Raw genomic sequence first — 6062 nt, forward strand, 5'->3', positions numbered from 1 at the left:
CGCCTCCAGTTGTAAGATCCATAAGATATCTCCCAACATTTTCCTCTAACAGTTTTATGGTCTTAGACCTAATGTTTAGATCTTTGATCCATTTTGAGTTAACTTTTGTATAGGGTGTGAGAGATGGGTCTTCTTTCATTCTTTTGTATATGGATATCCAGTTCTCTAGGCACAATTTATTGAAGAGACTGCTCTGTCCCAGGTGAGTTGGCTTGACTGCCTTATCAAAGATCAAATGCCCATAGATGAGAGGGTCTATATCTGAGCACTCTATTCGATTCCATTGGTCGATATATCTATCTTTATGCCAATACCATGCTGTTTTGACCACTGTGGCTTCATAATATGCCTTAAAGTCAGGCAGCGTGAGACCTCCAGCTTCGTTTTTTTTCCTCAAGATGTTTTTAGCAATTTGGGGCACCCTGCCCTTCCAGATAAATTTGCTTATTGGTTTTTCTATTTCTGAAAAATAAGTTGTTGGGGTTTTGATTGGTATTGCATTGAATCTGTAAATCAATTTAGGTAGGATTGACATCTTAACTATATTTAGTCTTCCAATCCATGAACACGGTATGCCCTTCCATCTGTTTAGGTCTTCTGTGATTTCTTTTAGCAGTTTTTTGTAGTGTTCTTTATATAGGTTTTTTGTCTCTTTAGTTAAATTTATTCCTAGGTATTTTATTCTTTTAGTTGCAATTGTAAATGGGATTCATTTCTTGATTTCCCCCTCAGCTTGTTCATTACTAGTGTATAGAAATGCTACAGATTTTTGAATGTTGATCTTGTAACCTGCTACTTTGCTGTACTCATTTATTAGCTCTAGTAGTTTTGTTGTGGATTTTTCCGGGTTTTCGACGTATAGTATCATATCGTCTGCAAACAGTGATAGTTTTACTTCTTCCTTTCCAATTTTGATGCCTTGTATTTCTTTTTCTTGTCTAATTGCTCTGGCTAGAACCTCCAACACAATGTTGAATAATAGTGGTGATAGTGGACATCCTTGTCTTGTTCCTGATCTTAGGGGGAAAGTTTTCAATTTTTCCCCATTGAGGATGATATTAGCTGTGGGTTTTTCATATATTCCCTCTATCATTTTAAGGAAGTTCCCTTGTATTCCTATCCTTTGAAGTGTTTTCAACAGGAAAGGATGTTGTCAAATGCCTTCTCTGCATCAATTGAGATGATCATGTGATTTTTCTGCTTTGATTTGTTGATATGGTGTATTACATTAATTGATTTTCTTATGTTGAACCATCCTTGCATACCTGGGATGAATCCTACTTGGTCATGATGTGTAATTCTTTTAATGTGTTGTTGGATACGATTTGCTAGAATTTTATTGAGGATTTTTGCATCTGTATTCATTAGAGAGATTGGTCTGTAGTTTTCTTTTTTTGTAATATCTTTGCCTGGTTTTGGTATGAGGGTGATGTTGGCTTCATAGAATGAATTAGGCAGTTTTCCCTCCACTTCGATTTTTTTGAAGAGTTTGAGGAGAATTGGTACTAATTCTTTCTGGAACGTTTGGTAGAATTCACATGTGAAGCCATCTGGTCCTGGACTTTTCTTTTTAGGAAGCTTTTGAATGACTAATTCAATTTCTTTACTTGTGATTGGTTTGTTGAGGTCATCTATGTCTTCTTGAGTCAAAGTTGGTTGTTCATGTCTTTCCGGGAACCCGTCCATTTCATCTAAATTGTTGTATTTATTAGCGTAAAGTTGTTCATAGTATCCTGTTATTACCTCCTTTATTTCTGTGAGGTCAGTAGTTATGTCTCCTCTTCCATTTCTGATCTTATTTATTTGCATCCTCTCTCTTCTTCTTTTTGTCAATCTTGATAGGGGCCCATCAATCTTATTGATTTTCTCATAGAACCAACTTCTGGTCTTATTGATTTTCTCTACTGTTTTCATATTTTCAATTTCATTTATTTCTGCTCTGATCTTTGTTATTTCTTTCCTTTTGCTTGCTTTGGGATTAGTTTGCTGTTCTTTCTCCAGTTCTTCCAAATGGATAGTTAATTCCTGAATTTTTGCCTTTTCTTCTTTTCTGATATAGGCATTTAGGGCAATAAATTTCCCTCTTAGCACTGCCTTTGCTGCATCCCATAAGTTTTGATATGTTGTGTTTTCATTTTCATTTGCCTCGAGGTATTTACTAATTTCTCTTGCAATTTCTTCTTTGACCCACTCGTTGTTTAAGAGTGTGTTGTTGAGCCTCCAGGTATTTGGGAATTTTCTGGCATTCCGCCTATTATTGATTTCCAACTTCATTCCTTTATGATCCGAGAAAGTGTTGTGTATGATTTCAATCTTTTTAAATTTGTTAAGACTTGCTTTGTGACCCAGCATATGGTCTATCTTTGAGAATGATCCATGAGCACTTGAGAAAAAGGTGTATCCTGCTGTTGTGGGATATAATGTCCTATAAATGTCTGTTAAGTCTAGCTCATTTATAGCAGTATTTAGATTCTCTATTTCTTTATTGATCCTCTGTCTAGATGTTCTGTCCATTGATGAGAGTGGGGAATTGAAGTCTCCAACTATTATGGTATTTGTGTCTATTTCCCTTTTCAGTGTTTGCAGTGTATTCCTCATGTATTTTGGGGCATTCTGGTTCGGTGCATAAATATTTATGATTGTTATGTCTTCTTGTTTAATTGTTCCTTTTATTAGTATATAGTGTCCTTCTTTGTCTCTTTTAACTGTTTTACATTTGAAGTCTAACTTGTTGAATATTAGTATAGCCACTCCTGCTATTTTCTGGTTGTTATTTGCATGAAATATCTTTTCCCAACCTTTCACTTTCAACCTATGTTTATCTTTGGGTCTAAGATGTGTTTCCTGTAGACAGCATATAGAAGGATCCTGTTTTTTAATCCATTCTGCCAGTCTATGTCTTTTGATTGGGGAATTCAGTCCATTAACATTTAGTGTTATTACTGTTTGGATAATATTTTCCTCTGCCATTTTGCCTTTTGTATTATATATATCATATCTGACTTTCCTTCTTTCTACACTCTTCTCCATACCTCTCTCTTCTGTCTTTTCGGTTCTGACTCTAGTGCTCCCTTTAGTATTTCTTGCAGAGCTGGTCTCTTGATCACAAATTCTCTCAGTGACTTTTTGTCTGAGAATATTTTAATTTCTCCCTCATTTTTGAAGGACAATTTTGCTGGATATAGGAGTCTTGGTTGGCAGTTTTTCTCTTTTAGTAATTTAAATATATCAACCCACTGTCTTCTAGCCTCCATGGTTTCTGCTGAGAAATCTACACATAGTCTTATTGGGTTTCCTTTGTATGTGATGGATTGTTTTTCTCTTGCTGCTTTCAAGATCCTCTCTTTCTCTTTGACCTCTGACATTCTAACTAGTAAGTGTCTTGGAGAACGCCTATTTGAGTCTAATCTCTTTGGGGTACGCTGCACTTCTTGGATCTGTAATTTTAGGTCTTTCATAAGAGTTGGGAAATTTTCAGTGAAAATTTCTTCCATTAGTTTTTCTCCTCCTTTTCCCTTCTCTTCTCCTTCTGGGACACCCACAACACGTATATTTGTGCGGTTCATATTGTCCTTGAGTTCCCTGATACCCTGTTCAAATTTTTCCATTCTTTTCCCGATAGTTTCTGTTTGTTTTTGGAATTCAGATGTTCCATCCTCCAAATCACTAATTCTATCTTCTGTCTCTTTGAATCTATCATTGTAGGTATCCATTGTTTTTTCTATCTTTTCTACTTTGTCCTTCACTTCCATAAGTTCTGTGATCTGTTTTTTCAGTTTTTCTATTTCTTCTTTATGTTCAGCCCATGTCTTCTTCATGTCCTCCCTCAATTTATCGATTTCGTTTTTGAAGAGGTTTTCCATTTCTGTTCGTATATTTAGCATTAGTTGTCTCAGCTCCTGTATCTCATTTGAACTATTGGTTTGTTCCTTTGACTGGGCCATATTTTCAATTATTTGCACGTGATCCGTTATCCTCTGTTGGCGTCTGCGCATTTAGACAGTTTTCCCTGGGTATTGGATCCAAAAGTTTGGAAGATTTTCCTGTGAAATCTCTGGGTTCTGTTTTTCTTATCCTGCCCAGTAGGTGGTGCTCGTGGCACACGTTTGTCTGCGGGTCCCACCAATAAAAGGTGCTCTGGGACCTTAAACTTTGGAAAACTCTCGCCGTCCGGGGGGTTCGCTAGCCGAAGCGGCTTGAGCCAGCCCGGGGTCTGAATGCAGGGAGGGTTGCTGGTCGCCGCAGCCCGGGAAAGAGCCGGTCCGAATTTCCTAGTCGGCCCTGGGCGACAAGCGTGGCGGGAGGGCGCCAGCAGCAGCGGCCCGCCCGAGAGAGTGCACGTTCCCCGGGAGTCACGGGTTTGGAAGGGGCCTCCCCCACCCGTCACCGTTCTCCGCGGCCTGGGGATTTCCGATCCAATTCTCTCAGTTGGTCCGGGGGGCTGCGCGTGGTGTGGGCTCCAGCCGCCTTGTTTTCAGGGGACCGCCTCTCCAATTCTTCCAGCCGGCCCGGGAAGGGGGAAGGGAGTAACTCCGGCCGCTTGCCACCCCGCCCGGTGAGGCCCGCGCGCCTCGGCGATCTCACCCGAGCTGCTTCTCTCAGCCAGCCAGCCATTCCAGGATGGGGTACGCTGTCTTTTTTATCTCTGTTGTGGCTTTGGGCACTTTCTGTATCATTTCTACTCCCCTAGTAGCTGTCCTGGGGAAGAAACTAAGATCCGCGCGTCTTACTAAGCCGCCATCTTCCTAAAGTCCTCCCCATCAACTTTCTTGCCAAAAGTTTTGTTTGTTAAGAAACCTGACTGACATTTATCAGTGATAAATTTTTTTTTCTAAATAAAAAAACAAAAATCATGTTTATTTCATTATAAGAGGAATGTGGCCTAATTTACAAAAACTATTCCTTAAAAGTGTCATGCCCCATTTGTACATCATTCATTTAATGCAGAACATTTTCCAACAAGTGATACTTCCTACATGTGCTTTCTCATACAGAGACTCAAAATGAGGTGGAATCACATGGTTCCAGAGATGCTGGTGACCGTAAGACATCCAGAACATATTCGCCTGTGTTTCCAAGGTTGTAAGTCCTTAATTAGCATGTCTTTAAATAATCCCGCCCCGAGTCCCCAAGTTTCTCTGCCTCACATTTGATCATATTACTAATTTTTCATTGTCATGCATACACCTGAATTTCACTTTTCAGCATTTTTGCCTCTATATATGACATTTTCTGATTAAAAGAAGATTAAAACTCTTCATAGTAGCCTGAGCAGGACTCAGAAAGACAGGTTTCTCTCTCCTATTGGCTATGAAGATAAATCGGGCTGAACCCTGGTTAACTGAGCTCAACCTGCTGGGGCCCCTTTTCTTAATTGTAGGAGAGGAAATTCTCTTTCAGAATTTTGTTTTTGAGGGCTCTTAACTTTATTGTGCCTGGTAGGTTATTTCCATCAGTTGATTACCTAACATGTTACTTCTTTAAACAAATTACCAAGAAATATTCCTTTGAGGAGTTCCTTTCTGTAGATTTCGAGAACCCCTCTTTCACATATATACTGAAGAGCCAATTTCTTGTACTTGAGTGGGATTAGGAGGAACTTTTTCTCTGAGAAGTAGGTTATGGAGTAGTAAGACCAGATTGCAATTATGTCATTTAATAATGCAAAGTACATTTCAGGAAAACCATCAAATAGGAAAATCAAAACAGATGTATGTGCAAATTAATATTTCATCTATCTGCCTAGATTTTCTTTGCCAGATCGCTGTATTGTATATGTAGGATCAGAACAAAAACTCACAGATATTTGATTGTATTCTCTTCCACTCTCTTTCTTAGTCTGACCTTTTGATTTTATTTGTGTAGTTTTAGCTGAGTGGTTACTTTCTATTGTCTGAAAGTTAGGCAATACGTTAAAAAAAAAAAGCAAATGCTTTCTGATTTCAGCTTCCCAGAGACATTCACATTCAGATTTTCATTTTAATATTTGCATCCAATATTTCTAAAATGATGTGTCAATGTTAATTTTCCTAGTGTTAAGTATTGCCTAGCGATCTGCACTA

At 38.6% G+C, this 6062-nt stretch overlaps 1 long non-coding RNA gene across 1 annotated transcript in view; it reads left to right on the forward strand.

The window, feature by feature from the left end:
• Window positions 1-5080, forward strand: part of LOC143677290 (uncharacterized) — a 126322-nt gene extending 121242 nt beyond the window's left edge. Inside the window, exon 4 of the long non-coding RNA XR_013172494.1 lies at window positions 4995-5080. This is a non-coding gene — a long non-coding RNA (uncharacterized LOC143677290). The remainder of the gene's footprint in view (window positions 1-4994) is intronic.
• The last annotated feature ends 982 nt before the right edge of the window (window positions 5081-6062 follow it).

The sequence above is a fragment of the Tamandua tetradactyla genome, chromosome 3 (genome assembly GCF_023851605.1).
Source record: "Tamandua tetradactyla isolate mTamTet1 chromosome 3, mTamTet1.pri, whole genome shotgun sequence".
Taxonomy (NCBI): domain Eukaryota; kingdom Metazoa; phylum Chordata; class Mammalia; order Pilosa; family Myrmecophagidae; genus Tamandua; species Tamandua tetradactyla.